At 40.7% G+C, this 14,789-nt stretch overlaps 1 non-coding gene across 1 annotated transcript in view; it reads right to left on the minus strand.

Moving 5' to 3' along the window:
* LOC6493991 overlaps positions 1 to 14,167 on the minus strand; it is a 66,751-nt gene extending 52,584 nt beyond the window's left edge. The window contains exons 1-2 of the transcript XR_006507320.1: positions 13,903 to 14,167; positions 12,476 to 12,715 (exon numbers count right to left, since the gene is read on the minus strand). This is a non-coding gene — a transcript (uncharacterized LOC6493991). The remainder of the gene's footprint in view (positions 1 to 12,475; positions 12,716 to 13,902) is intronic.
* Between the last annotated feature and the right edge of the window lie 622 nt (positions 14,168 to 14,789).

Consider the following 14,789-nt stretch of genomic DNA (forward strand, 5'->3'; position numbering starts at 1 on the left):
CCTATTACTGAAATATATTTCAAATATTTAACAATTTGTGATGTCTATCCTAAACTTCCAAACTAATGTCAAATTGGAACTAATTCCCATTTAAGACTTTAACTTTATTAACTAAAATACCACTATATCAAGCTAGTCTGATTAAATTGATTCTCCGATTAAATTTTCATTCAAATTAAGCACATATTTTATAAGCTCTTAATGTCCTTAGACCATTTAACTAGAATTTCCACTTAGAAGTGGAAAAAGGAAGGGTTTAAAGCCTGTTGACACTTCTGCTCCTTGCCTTTCTTTCCCTCTCACCCCAAGCCAGCCCTCTCTCCCCCAGCAGCCAGCACCCAAACAGATGGACAACAAATTGCATAATGGCATTTAAATGGCCCAGACGCATAAATGTCACAAAATGCTACAAATTGCCTTACCAAATGAACATCAATAAAAGCACTTTATGTCGCAAGTCACTTCCACAAACAAACACAAGCGCAGAGCAGAGATGCCCGCAGTTGCACAGATACACACGCACACTGCCTCAGAGATAAGTAGCTGGAGGAAAGGGACACTGTTGGCTCTCGGACTGGTCAACAAACATGGCCAACATGTCCATTCAGCAGAAGAAAAAACTCAAACTTGCCATCGGGAGTCAGGAGTGGGCAACCGGGAGCCGGTAGCTGGGAATCGGAATCGGGGCTAGTCAAATGGGAATGTGAACAAACCTGGACTGCGGAGTCCTAACACAAGCCAACGAATCGAAACGAAACTCAATCAATGATCAATGAAAAGACTCTGACAGGGGGATGCGCAAAGGGTGGCCAGGGGGATGGATGTGGGGGTGGCCCTGTTGCCTCTTGGCGGCATTTAACATTTCCGTTGTTCGGTCTTCGGGGAGGCCCCGAGCCACATCGAACAGAACCAAACAGACATCAACAGATACAGTTGAGGCACTCGGAAAAATAGCTATAGAATCTTTTTTTATAAATAATTTGCATATACACTTACCTTAATATATTTTCTATATCCCTTAAATCTTAAAAACTAATAACTCCTATTTTCTTTCTTCTTGAACCATGAAATAAAAACTTGTTCTATATTCGATTCCCCCTTTTTTGCAAAGTGCACCTGTTAGCCTGCGGAAGCTGACGAGCAACGGATGTCACTTGCCACTTCCCCCCACCCAACCTCCCAACCCCCGCTGGAGGCAACCCCTCCCTCCCTTGATTAATTCAGTTTTGTTTCAGCTGCATTGCTGCAATGGCAAATATTTTTATTGCTCTCGAATGCTCTTGCAGCTCGACACGAACTAATCGCTTTGGCAAATGCAAATTTGCATTTTATGCAGAAGGAGAGACGGGACAGTAGTGGAGGTGCAGTGGAGGGTCTCTGTTGGCTTTTATAAATGGCTGTATCCATGGCTGATTAGACTCATCTGGTCTGGTCACTCGATTATGAGCGGCAGTAACTTGTGCAGCGGGTAGCATGCAGCGGGTATCGGCGTGTCTGCCACCATATCCTGCCACAGCCATATATGATAAGTAATTAAGGGGTTCTTTTCGCAGCCCCTGGGCCCCTTCGTCTGCCGGTCAATTGCCAATTGGCAACTTCCTGCCGGCGAATTATGAGCCAGCTGCCAAACTGACAGCCTGAAACTGAAGACCAGGAGCCCCAGAAACGCGCCTCTCTTCCTCCAAACAAGTCCCATGGGATGTGTTTCGTTCCGATTCGGTTTGGCTGACTCTTTTTTTTCGTTGGCCTGGTTCAATGGGGAGCAATTTGTTGCGGCGACAGAAAAATATTTGCAAATTAAGCCGCTTGGGAGCCGATCAAATAGCAAATAGCCAATGTATGCCCTCCCATGGCGGTTAGTGATTAAATCTCATTTACGTTGAGTGCTCAGATTTTGGACAAAAGCCTTTTGGAAGTGGATTTAAATGCTTTCGGACGATTGCAAAAATTTGGCTAAAAATGTTCTGGTCGAATGCTAATTTGATTACACTGCCGTGTGTGTTTTATTTTGTTTGAAACACAGAGGACTTCCTCTGAAATAAACACAAGTGTCTTGCCAGTCTAATGCTCTTTTCCAGAAAACCAAGCAATTGATGTCTAGCCCAGCTGCTGTTTGTTTTAATGGAAAATCATGAATATATATATACCTGCTTCCTGATATCGAAACTGTCAAGCTGTAAACATATATCCGCTTACGAGTGGAAACCCTTTACGTACGGAGGGAGGGAATCAATTTCGCTCGAGGTATTCTCCATAGGAATGATTTTTCAATTGAACTCTCGCACACGTGACAGCCGAGGAAGTACGCAAAAAATATATAAAAAATGCGCTGGAACACAAAATTTTCATCAGCGCCAGATGACAGCTGCTCCTCTGGGCTTAAGCTGATTTTGCCATCAACGGACACTGGCGGCCAGTAAATAAATCACAAAAATAAAGGAGAAGTATATATGTAGCAAGGTATAGAGTGAGTATATCGCAAGTGGTCTTGTCGGGCTGGTCTTGAACTTGAGGCGAAAACAGCGAGTTGCGAGTCTTAGCCATGTTGACAGCGCGAGTATCTCTGCCTCTCTTTGACCTTAAACTTCAACTTTAAAAAAGCGGAGAAGACACGCAAAGTCGGAGCAAAGGCAAAAAATGGCAAGAAAAAACAAATAGCCGGCAGCTTCAGCCAAGCTTGATGCGATCGTTGGCTGCCTCGCCAAACGACATGAGCAATTAAAAATTTGCAAAATTAATTTCTTCTCCTTCTTCTTTTTTTTCCCCTTTATTTTTAAGTTTTTTTTTGCAAGTTTAAATAATTTTTCATTCGTTGCGCTCTCCCGCATTTTGTTGTAATTCATTAGAAACGCTTCTTTGGCTTTTTGTTCCTTTCGGGTTCGGGTTCTGGTTCTGGTATGTTTTTTTGGTATTCGGGACAGATAGGAAGCTCTTGCCGTTTATTGCTACACTTGACATTTTGTCAGCCGAGTTGTGGAATATTTAATTTCATTTCGTTTTTATTAAATGCGGGCTTAGCTGCAGAACTCGACTAAAAGGATAAAGGCGGCAGGGGACAGGGTGAGAGTGAGGGGCAGGCGCATCTAAGTTGACATTTATTTGTGCATATTGCGTATACGCCAAGCATGCCAGCAGAACATGGAGCACGGAACATGCTACATGGAAACTCCAGCCATGGCGGTTAGCCAAGTTTGTCACAAGTTCTTCCACCCAAAGCCACGCCCCCTGACCGACCATCCGACCATCCGACCGTCCGACCACCCACAACGCCCATGTGTGTAAACGTCGAGTGTTTATCTTCATTTCGGACTTCTGGCTTATGGGGTTTTTCAGAAAGTTTTCAGTCGGATTTTGCACGAGATTGGATTTCGGGCACTGCCAGTGCACAGATTCAATTAGAATGCTGTCGAATTTATAATTAATTTAAGAAAATCATAAGCCCACTCCTCGTTGGCTGCTGGAAATGTTAATGACCAGGAAATGGCCCGAAGATGGAACGTTGCCGAGCAAATTAAATAAGTTTCATTTGCTCGATTAGGCCCCTGAAGTGCAATTAGAACTTTGGACACGATCAAGAACCATGGAACCATGGGAAACCTGACAGCACGATTTAGTGACAGCAGAAAGGGCCAAAAGCTGGGCCAAATTATGGCCAATATTTTGTGGCTGCAGCAGCTGCAGTCGGACTACGGATTGCGGATTGCGGCTCGTTGACAGTTGGCCCTGTCAAAATCGAAGCCGATTTCTAGCCCCAAGCGGCGGTCGCATTCCATGGAGAACAATAACAAAAGCCGATGAAAATTGTGAGCATCGATCACGATCTGACAAACTGACAGACTAACTGACTGACTGACTGACTAACTGGCATCACCCGCGGCATGTTTATGAAGGGAAAAATCCGATTTTCTGATTTTCCGATTTTCAGATTTTGGCTAAGGTCGCTTGCATAAGTTAACCGAAAAATGTTCCAGCTTTTAGCCTCTGGAATCCCCAGATTCCCATCACACATAATCCGGCCTAAGCTTTCTTTCATACGCCCAGTGGCGCAATTAAAACTCTGGAAAATTGTTTCTGAAATTAATTCAGCTCATGCTGGCAAACAATTGACAATAATTTCCAAGAGCATAATAGACAAAAAAAAAAATATAAAAACGGAAAACAAACACCCAACAATTGCCCAAAAGCAAGCCCAAAAGTTGAGTCACTTTTAAACCGATTATCAGACTCCGAAACAAAAATGCTTTCAAGCCAAGTCCAGTTTCGGTCTAGACCGAACCCGGGTCCCGGCCAGCAAACAATTAAACAATTGCAGCACCAACAGACAAATTTATGAGCAACTTACTCTCTTATTCTCGGTTTCCCCCATTTTTCCAGATAAGCCACAAAACTTGGCATATGGAGAGGCCACAATGCCGGCCACAATTAAGCCTTATTTTGTGTTTGGGCCACATAACATGTCAAATGTCATTTGTCTGGCAATCACGATCCGAACATATTAGATAACTCGGAGAGTTGCAGAAACCGCATTAGAGGCATTCGAGAGACACAAGTATTGGAGACACTGGAGACAGACGGAGCTGAGAGGCGATTTGGCCGATCTAACGACCACTTGTCAGCCAGCTGCTTGGCGTTGGCCTGGCTTTTGGGGCTTTAATTTGTTAATACGAAATCAATCAGCCAGACGACATGAATCAATTAAAGACTTATGCAAATCGGATGCCTGCATTGAATGGAGTAAGAGATTGAAATTTATGAAATGATAAAATGCTTAGACAACATTTTTACTTTGGGATAATAGTTCGTTAATATAGATACTCTTGTGGTTTTTGTTTGGGAAAATACTTAAAGAGAAATGCATTTATATTTTATAAGCTCTTTATCTCTTTTATTCAACATTTTAGTTTTTTTTTTATTTGTTGTATTGATTAATACATTAACAATGAAAAGAAACCTATCTATGTTTATTAAACCAATAAGTACATATATTATACCCGCTACTCTTATCACAAGCTTCCTACCTCCAATAAAGGTTTATTGTTAATTCACAATAGATATTGCTTAAAATAATATTTTGTTGCCTACTTCTAGGGTTTCTCCAAAGGATTTAATAAAAATTGCAAAATAATAATTTGATGAATAATTTGATGAAAATATTACATTTTTGACGTATAATATTATGACAACAACTAACATTTTTCTAACTAATAAACATCACAAATTTTAGTTAGAATTCCTAAAAATTAATTTAATAGAGTAATTTCCATACATATTGATGAATAAGCCAAATTTTTAAGCCAAATCTGCAGTATTACGTATACGCCCCGTTAAGCCTCGAGCAATATTCTTCCCACTTTGATGAGCTTCGTCATTGAGAACCTCTCTGGCATTTCAGTTCCCGCCCTTTGTAGAGGCTTTGTAGAGCAGTGCACTCTGCAGCCCCTGACCCCCCACTATCGCAGCCCTCTGGTAGCAATTGCTGACAAATCATTTGGCATTTGACTGCGCTGTAGATATTTTTGTGAGCCATTTTTTTTGTGTCCTATTTGGTTGCTGTGGCATTTTTACGCTGCGGTTGCCATTTTGGCATGTGCCATGTGCCAAGCAGCATTTTTTGAGACCCATACGTCTGCCAGAGTCTGCAGTGTCGAGTATCTAACTGTCTGGCCATCTGTCTATAGACTCTTGTTGGATTTGTTGCCTTTGTTGCGCAACAACAATGCCCAACCAGCCACCAGAGCGAAGAATGGAAAACTTTACCTGTCGGTCCTGTATCGAGAGTATTTGTCACTTTTTGGGCCAATTTGATTGCACATTGTTGGTGTCGCTGCCAATGCAGTTGGCCATTTTTCACACATATCAATATGCATTTGCATGTGCCGCCGCCCCCCTTTGGGCCACCTTCGCCTCCGTGCCCTCAATTTGTGTACCGCTTTTGTCAGTTTGTGTCTTTTTTTTAGCCTCTCTGTGGGCGCGTGCCCCAAATTGCACGGCCATGTCCGGTGCAAAAACGCAAGAAAAAAGTAATAAACTGGATTTATGCATAAAAATGCAGCTCATTTTTTTAATGGTTTTTTGTTAGCCAGCTAATGAAATTATTTACTTAACAGCAGAGTAAAGTTTTTATGTCGGCATTTAAAAATTCACAATTTTTGGCAAGCTGTTGCCATGTGGCGCCTCCGGTGTCAATAAAATGTGTCAAAAGCATTGCTCATACGCCACGTTGTACGTTGAAATTAACAAAAAATAGTTGGGAGAAGAGCTCGGCTCGGGCATCATTGGATAGAAAAATAATTGAATTTGTCGAAAACTTCTGTGGAGCCCCGAGGGGCCTGTCCGAAAGCCATTTGTAATGTTTACATTCGCCAGCAGCTGCAGTCGGTTATTGGAAAACTTAAATCAAAGGCAAAATGGCCACGATTTGGGCCTAAATTGTGCATTGCAAATATTACAAAATAATTTCGCATTTCTGCACTCGACTGTGAGTGAGTGAAGAAATTCGGAATTGAGTTGTCTGGGTTTGTCAATAATACAGAAAAATGATGTAAAATTTAGCAAAAACAAAATCATCGGGCATCAGTTCGTGCCCGAGTCATTGAAGCTCCCCGCTCGGAAATAGTTTTTTGTTTGAAGTTTTTTTTACAAGTTTTCCTCGTATTTCCCCCACTTGGGTCCCTCTCCAGACCTGTCACCAATTGGTTTTTTGTTTTCATGACTTTATTATTATATTTTCTCCGCACAGTCTATTTCATAACTTAAAGACCAATTTCGGTAAGTTGTAAAGTTTGGAGCGCAGCTTGCCAGAAAATTCGAAAATAATTGTCAAAGAATCTAAGTTTTCCGCACCATTAGGCCAAAGTTTGTAGAATTTAAGGCAGTATACTGGGTTATTTCTGGATTTTAGTTACGTAACGCACTGTAGGCTCTTGATTGCGTAATTACAAAGTATCTTCATCGGTGTATCTTTGCGTCTGCATCTTTGAATTTGTTTGGGAGCCAGTGGTATTGGGTTCTTTCCTGGCAAATTGTTGGCCATAATTGATTTGGTCGAATCGCTATATGGCAGTTGGTAATTGAATATAATTTGTGGGCATCGATTGCGCTGACCTGGATCTAATCCCCGAGTGAATTTCGCCGGGCAACCGAATCCCTTAATTTGTGCCTGTTGTCTCCGGGATTTCTTTTTTTTTTCTTGGTTACCATTTTCTTGGAGTTATTTCCTGGCGGAGCTAAAAATTCATTATCATTGCCGCGGGCCAGTGAGGCGAGGGTAGACGGGTGGCTGGGGCAGAAGGAAGTTGAAGAAGAACTTCACGATCTTCTGCAACCACAACAACAACGACATACTTGCCACATGCAACATGTTATTTAAGCGTAAATCATTTCTCAACGTTACTCGGTCTGGGGGCTGCAGCCAGCCACGTTGCAACGTTGGAATTGGAATTTCGATTTTTCACAAGTTCACATGTTGCACCCCGCGCTCTAGTATGCCATGTATCCAGTATCCAGTATCCAGTCGGCCACAAGATGCGTTGTTGTGTCTTGACCGTGGCAAAGCCAGTGGAGCGAGTTGCAAGATGATGATGAAGCCGCCAACGCCGCCGACTACAAGAAAACAGAAAAGCCCCAACAAAAACCAGAAGAAGCACATTTTCCATTTTCATTTTCACACGCGGTCATTAGAGTTGAACCCACTTAAGAAGAGAGTGAGACTCGGCCCGGTGGAACTCGTCTTTATTTTTCTCTGTTTTTTTTCCCCCCATTTTTCACACAACCATCCACCACCAACAATAGCAAAAATAAACGAGCAAGTACTTGGAGCACTAGGAGCGAGAAAAAATCAAGGGGGATACAAAATAAAGAACTCCTCTTGAAGCTCAGCAATCGCCGGAGAAATAAATTAAATTTAACTTGCATTTTTTCCACTTGCAAAAAGGGCCAAAGTCGTTCTCATTCGCATGTATCTTGCAGATACTTTGGTTCTAGCCACGGCTCGCCACGGCAGCTCCGCTCGAGCGCCTTCTGCCATATGCAAATTAAAATTAAAAGCCTTTTTGTACTGCTTAACTTTATTTTTTTGCCAGCCCGCCTGCCTGCCTTCTAGCTTGCTAGCCTGCCATTGCCTCAAAGCCCCACTCGAAAAGGAGTTGGAGTTGGTCATGGACTTGGACTTGGACTTGGAGTTGGTCTTGGTCTTGGGTCTGCACTATTGGAGTTGGTATTGGAGTTGCTCTTGGACTTGGCTCTGTGGCTTTGTGGCAATGTGGCTCTGTGGCCGGTCGCTTCTTTGCCTATGACTTTACAATTTGTTTGGCCTGCTGCGGCCGCCGATAGGCTCTCTGAAGTGTGAAACATGGCTTCACACAAATGCACAGTGACAAAAAACTAGGTATTATCAGTTGATTTTGTTGCAAAAGAAAATCATATTTAAAATAACCCTACTCGTCCCGTGGCTATAATTATATTCGGGTATATGTATATAAATATATTGAACTATTTTTCAAGTTATAAAGATAATATATTTACCTATTATTAAAACTTAATAATTTTTATAAAAGTCGAATCTTTTGATTAATTATTATTTTCTATTTACAATATAAATTGTTTTTCACCAATTAACATTTCAATATTAAATATTGATTTTGAGAGTACCATCTATAATAAAGTTTATAAACTAGAGGGGATTTTGAAGAGGAAAATAAACAAATCTTTTGATTTACTTTAATATTAGAATATTATATAGAAAAGATTTATACGAACAGTTTTTTTTTTTTTTCGATAAAATTTGTTTAACTTTGAACTCTAACTGAAAAAACTCAAGGAATAAACACTATTTGTTAATTTCTTTACCTTAACTTTGTATCTTAAGCTTTATCTTTAATTTTTTTGAATAAATTAACCCTTAATTCTTAGTATCATATCATCTTGTATCATCTAATCAACTACATGCACCAATTTTCTCCCCGTGTAACCTCATAAATGAAGATTCAGACTCACAGATACAACTCAGCACAAAATGACTGTGGACGAGTCTTCGTCTTCGTCTACGTCTTGGCTTGTCATTCCTCCACCTCCACCTCAACCTCTGTCTCCCCCAACACCTCCTTATCCCGGGCCTCCCCCTGGCTTCTTGGCCAAGAAAGCTAGCTGGCCAACTCTGACTTCATTGGTTCGGTCGGCGCTCTGAACTGAGCTGAACTTCTCGAAGCGGAAGTTCAAGGCGTTCACTCAATTGTATCGTGTAATGAAATGTTTTATAACACCAGATACCAAAACAGCGGAGCTCTTTCGGCCCGTTTCTGATCTTGGCCCTCTTGGCATTCTATCAATTGTGGCCGGTTGTGGGTCATTGGCTTCTGTCATTCGTCTGCGGCCCTTAATCGTTAAAGCCTCATTAGCATTAATTCGCATAAACAGATGTAATATTTATGCAAATATTTACAAATACATGCAGTCGTCAGTGGAGCTATAGTTCACATCATTTGTCATAGGAAAACCAATCAGTTTATAGCGGCTAATTATGCCTCAATAATTAAACTGAGGCAGCGGGTCTTGGGGTGACCGACTAGATGGATTCCCTTCAAAGTCTGGGGATATGTGTTCTACGTTCCACATCAATGAAGTTGAAGTGACAGCCAGCTCCAGTAAACCTGACTCGACTCAACCAAGGTTGTAGACCTCGTAGACGAAAAAAAAAACACAAAAAATAAACAAGAACTCATGATGGAGGAGCAGGAAGAACAAAAACGAAATGATAAAGTATTCCAAAGACCCGGGCAGGCGTACTCGTACACAAAAATTGACGTAACTTATTCGCATTTATATCACTCGGCTCATCGGGAGACCCTCTCAGATACAACACCACAACATCGGACATGGCCGCAGATCTCGGATACAGATACCATCATCAGTGTCGGCTCAGGCCAACACACGCAACATCTGAGGCTCTTTCTGGCCAAAAACACCAACAACAGGGCCAGCCTGGCGCGTCAAAATTAATACGTTTTTAAATGCCACAACCACGCAGCTTCCTGCAGAGGAAAAGAGAGGCCACCAGCCGGGAGCGGCGGGGCGTATGGGCGTTTGGGAGGGGGAGTGGAAGGGGTGTTCCTCCAAGTACCTCACAGCTCAAAGTCCCAAAGATCGTCGGGTCTCGAGTTTTGAGCCATCTACGAAGCCAAGTTGCCAAAGCTTTACGCACATGCGTGTAATTGTTTTTCATTCTGCTCCACTCTGGTTTCCAGGTCGCGTTCAAAGTCATCAGATTTTGGCGAGGGTGGTTCGAGGAGTTTATTTTAAAGAAACAATATATTTTTAAAGATATTTATTCCTCTAATTAAAGTATTATATAATCATAAATTGCTTAAAAACTTTACAAAAACTAACATATTTAGTTAGAAACACTGCCTCATACAATTCTGCAATCTGTCTCCTATCTTAAATGAAAAAGTTCCATGTTTCTTTTAACATTTTTCAGTAGCTCATTAGCACAAATTTGTTTCGTATTCCTGATTATAATCGCTTTTAAATTTTTAGTTAAAATACAGAATTCGAAACACCTTTAAAACTGTTGAAAACATAGATAAAAAACCAAAACCATGAGTTAGATTTATTTCGGAAGACTTTAAAGTAAAAAGTAAATTGTACAAGGCTATTTAAAGAGGTTAAAAATTTGTACAAAAAAATTATTCAAAAAATATATGGTTTCAAAACTAATTTTATAACCCTCGCCAGTTAATGATGCTGCTCCAAACTGGCCACCAAACCGAAGTGAACCCTTTACGGAAAAGTAAAACCAAAATGTAAATTGAATTTTAAAAGGCAATTTAACGTGCGCGCTTGGCCCGACTGTGGCCATAATTAAAAATTATCTTCAATTTAACACTCGACAGGGCAGAAATGCTTCAATTTGTGTGATCTACGCAATTTATTCATTATTTTTCCCCAGCCTCTTGCTTTATTGCTTTGTTGTTGTGGGGGGTACTTTAAATGATTCCTATTTTTTTTTTAATTAAGCAAAGACCGAATACAAATATGAGTTATGCACTGAATTTTGGATATGAGATTTACTCGCAACCGTTTTTCGTGTTGATTTATTGGCATTTGAGATAAGCCAGCAAATTGCATTAAAATTAATGCCAAATTAATTAGCTTCAAAAGGGAAAAGGATTCGTGGGAGGAGGTGGGAGTTGGGTGGGTTGTTTCAGGAAGGACCGATTGCAATGCCATTTGGGCCACCAACTGCTGCATTTAGTGGATTTTAATTGCATTTCTGGGCTGGCATTCAAGTGGAAAATGTTTTCGGTCCCCTTGGCTTGGGTTTGGGTCTCCATTTTGTGGGGATTATGGAGGGATTATTTTGGCAAGCCAAAGTTTTCGGTACAAAACTAAATATTATCCAAAATACATTCAAATGAGATATTCATAATCCTCTTTTTTCACTTTATTGTTGTTTTTCTAGACATTTGGTTGTCGGTGGATCGAAAAATGCATTTTAATCTCGTCGCTCAATTATAACTTTGTTTTGCTATTCGGTCGCTTTTCAATTTACATAAATCAAGTTGATTCCGACCTAAGCCAAGCGAAGCCCACGTGCATCATTTGTAGCTTCTACAGTGTCGAACAAAAGTGCAGGTCTAGCTATTTAAATGAGTTATGGTACAAGCAAACATTACATTCATGGAGCGCACCTTTTGTGCCATATCGACAGCTGTCCAATAAATGTTGTGCATAAAATTGTACGCCTTTTTATGATTAATTCGCTGTCACTTAATTGCCACAAAATGCGACAAAAACAGATAAAATGCCAACAAAAATAGTCAAATGAAAATATTTTCCTTTGCTGTTATATATTTGCATATTCGGCAAACAAAACCGAAGAAAAAACTTTGGCCAATTGGCTTTTGAATATTTGAGAGTTTGGACGAAACATAAAACAATGAAAACACCGACAAGCAAACAAACAAACCAACTAACAAACAGCCAACGAACAATAAAGAGTGGCGCGAGTTTATGCAAATGTTGCACGCGTTTGTTTATATTGGCGTTTTTGGTGGGAGTTTAGGGGGCGTGGCCCGACGGCAACTGCCTCTGAGATGGGCTTTAAGCGCCAGCCATCAGTTAGTTAGTGCGGCCAAGTCGTAAAATCCAAAGGCTTTAATTGATTTGGCTCCCGCTCCAGCATGCCAGGCACGTTCCGGCGGGCCAACGTGTCGTATGGGTGATATTTATGGAGCTGCACTTTCAGTTTACGGGGTGCGAGAGTGTAAATATAAGCTATTAAATAATGGAAAGATGCTGATTAGATAGCATTTGTGGTACAAAGAGAGGGAATGGGGAATGGCAAACAATCCAATTTAATTGCAAATTTAAATTGAAATTTTTGGAAAATTTACTCAAAGGCTCTCGAGGGTATTGAGGCAGCAATTTAATTAACACTCTGTCCAAATATGTAATATATATTTGTCTATTGACTCACTTGGTTTGTCTGCGTCGCCTTCGTCACTAAATTGTCCTTTAATTGCCTGTCTTCACTTTTCAATTAGTAATGAAAACTATGGACACAAAAACGAAACACTTTTTCCATATTCTCTGGTTACACACTTTCATTCAAAAAACACAAAAACACAAATATTTATGGAAATTATGAAACAAACAAGGTAAGCGATTTAAATCCTTAATTTTTTGTGACTTTTCCGGGTAGAGTATGGGGAATATACTGAAAATAAGAGAACAACGAAAAATGAATTAAAATTTAATGAAATGATAAATGGAAGGTGCCTTGCCGGCAAACAAAAATGTCAGTTTTTCTGGGGTTCCGTGGGGATTACGGCTGTATCTAGGCTAGGCCCCACATAGGCTTAGAAACAAGGGGCTAGGGCGCTGGGGGGACACTGGCTACTAAAACTGTCTCAAGTTAATCGCTTTTATTTATTTTCGCCCTGTGCCAAGCAACAAAAAATAAATAAAAATAAAAAAAACACACGCAAACACACAAATAAAAGGAACCTTAACTGCAACCGGTTTTTCCACTCGCACACACACACTCGAACATGAATAGGGATTTTTTGCGCGCTTTTAGCTATTTTCTTCTTCTTTTTAATATAAACTTTTTTTGTTTGTTTGCTTTTGAAGAATTTATGAAAATCATAAAACAAAAGCGAATTTCATTCCACACATGTGTGAGTTGAGGCCTTAGTCTGGGCCTGCAGTTTCTGTTTAGTTAGTGTATCTCGTTTTTTTTTCGAGTGTGCCTGTATTGGTGGCGAGTGTGCTAGTGCGCTAGTGTGTGCCTTGGCTGCAGCTTAGGTTGCAGTTGCAACAGATAGACACCACAAGCTTTCATGTCTAGCCAGGTAGCTGCTCTTGGCCAGGTTAACACGCCAAACCTGGCGACGTCATAAAGTCAGCTGCCGCTTCTGTTTTCTTTTGTTGTGACTTGCGATGCTTTTGTTGCAGCAGCATTAGTACTTGTTGTTGTTGTTGTTGCAACTGTTGTTGTTGCTGCTGCAACAGCAACTATTCGGTTGACAGCAGAGGAGGCTTTCCAGCTTTCAAGGCTGTTCAGAAGGCAGCCATCTCAGACACATACTACGTTTATGCTATGCATTTCATGAATTATTTTGATGCGAAGAAATTTCACAAAAATATCTATACTTTATAGATAATATTAGGAAAATATTTGTATCTCTCCCCTACGCTTTGAGCCATGTTTTGGTTTTTGTTTTGCCTTTTTCTGTTTGTTCAAAATTTCTCCTAATTTATTCCCAAAACTGGCTTTCGTTTAACGTCTGTATTTTTTAATTAATTTAACTAATTTGTAGCATTCTGTTTGGGGTTTGTATTTTGCATTTTGTATATTTTTTATTTTTCTTTTTTGTGTTTTGTTTTTTGGGTTCAAATTACCGTTTTCAATGTGCGGGAGTAAAACGTGTTTTTTGAATTTTTTTTTTTGTTTTTTGCTGCTGCGACTTGCTACTGCTGCTGCTACTTTTGCTGCTGATGCGGCTGCTGCTGCTGGTGCTGCTGTTTTTTTTTCGGTTTTCAGTACCGCGGACACGAACTAAGAGATTCGATTCGACTTGAAGGAAATCAACACGCTAACAAACGCAGCTTCGTATTCGACTTTATCGTTTGGCTGGCAAAGCTCAACTGAAAGGCCAAAACAGTCGCCAGCGCTGATGGCTAAAACGAGGAGGTAGAAGAAGAGCCAGCTGCCACGAACTGGTTTCGCCGGCATTTGCCGAAGTCTATGGCCGCCCTCTCCCCCAAAACAACCGACCACGAAATAGTAGTAGAAAATAGTAGTAGCCAAGAGACAACCGAATATTACAAAGCCAAGGCAGTTGTTTTTTTGGCCAAATCCAAACAAATGAAGACAATTAGTTATTGGACATGCGGGAGTTGGGTTTTTTGAAAATTTCAAAAACCCTTTATTGTTTCAAGCCTCTCTTCGGGCGCTCTCTTAAGGCCACATTACTGCTCTCTTGGACGGAAGTAAAACTGCAACAGCCGGTTTGTTTACCTTTTTTCTATGCTATGCTCTCAGCTGTTATACTGTTATACCCGCAAAACAGCTGTAACTTGGCCAACACAGACACACACTCACACACACCCATGCACGTATCAGAGCTACAAACTTCCGTGGGCCGGTGGCTTGTCTTTTTTCCAGTTAGTGGGTGGTTGCCATGGCGTGTTGATAAATAAGCAAATAAATAAATAAACAGTTTCAAGTGTTTGCCCAAATTGAGTCAAATTTTCACTCTCTTCGACTGGCAGGGATCCTTTGTTGT

Source organism: Drosophila ananassae, chromosome 3L, assembly GCF_017639315.1.
Source record: "Drosophila ananassae strain 14024-0371.13 chromosome 3L, ASM1763931v2, whole genome shotgun sequence".
Lineage (NCBI taxonomy): Eukaryota > Metazoa > Arthropoda > Insecta > Diptera > Drosophilidae > Drosophila > Drosophila ananassae.